Source organism: Echinops telfairi, unplaced genomic scaffold, assembly GCF_000313985.2.
Source record: "Echinops telfairi isolate 266 unplaced genomic scaffold, ASM31398v2 ScPeMD7_70;HRSCAF=299, whole genome shotgun sequence".
Lineage (NCBI taxonomy): Eukaryota > Metazoa > Chordata > Mammalia > Afrosoricida > Tenrecidae > Echinops > Echinops telfairi.
The window spans coordinates 60,304,021-60,304,979 of NW_022103968.1; positions in this window are offsets into that span (position 1 = coordinate 60,304,021).

Consider the following 959-nt stretch of genomic DNA (forward strand, 5'->3'; position numbering starts at 1 on the left):
CTTAATCACAGACAAGCTAGCCGGGGCTAGCTTTTATGTGTTATAGGGGAGAGACCTAAATCACTGGGTTGTCAATGTAATTTCTTGGAAGTAGTAGTCTAGGTGTAAGAATACAGAAAATATATGTAAACCTAATGGGATTTGGAATAGATTGAAGATGGATGGGTTTCTTAGAATTTATAATACATTCATCAGGGAATATACTTCCCATGTATATCCATGCCCACGAAGAATTGAGCACCACCAAAGCATTTGGTGAAAAGTAGTGCTGTTGGTAAATAGCAAATATCTTCTCCTTACGGTGCCTAGATGGAATTGTTGGCAATTCCAGCAGGAAAAACGTCTTCAGTGGTTGGCTGAGTTTAGGCTAACCTTCATGAATTCTCTCTAATCCAGGTTATACTGATCCCTGAGAGTATTCATTGGCTACTCAGAACCTAAGTTTATTAGCTATGGAGATATTTGAATACTGGTTCTAGTTCATCAAAAACACTGCAGTAGGGCTACAGATGTAGGGATTGAGATGTTTCAAGGTATTTCTGGCAGTCGATTTGATAATATACAAGGAGCACCCATTACACCTAGTACCTTTTGTGTCACCCTTCTAGCTCAACTTGCTCTTTTCTCAGCAGGAATTTACTGTCCACAAGTGAACTTTGAGGTTATCTTTAAAGATGAGGGTGTGGTCTGGTCCTGTTGATCCTAGAGGTTCATAAAGGAAAGAGGGTGTCCTCAGGTACAAAAAGCATCTACTGATTTTAGGCAAAAGATGGACTGTGCACACTAATTAGAAGAACATAAAATAGTCTTTTCCAATGGTACATGTATTGTGCGGCACGTTCTTTAGTTTGACAGCAGTGCAGTTGAGCCTGTGGATTCTAGGAAAGAAACATAGTTCCCTTTTTCTTTATAATTTTGTATTTAGATTATTGTACAAATTAAGATTGAAGTATCTTTAT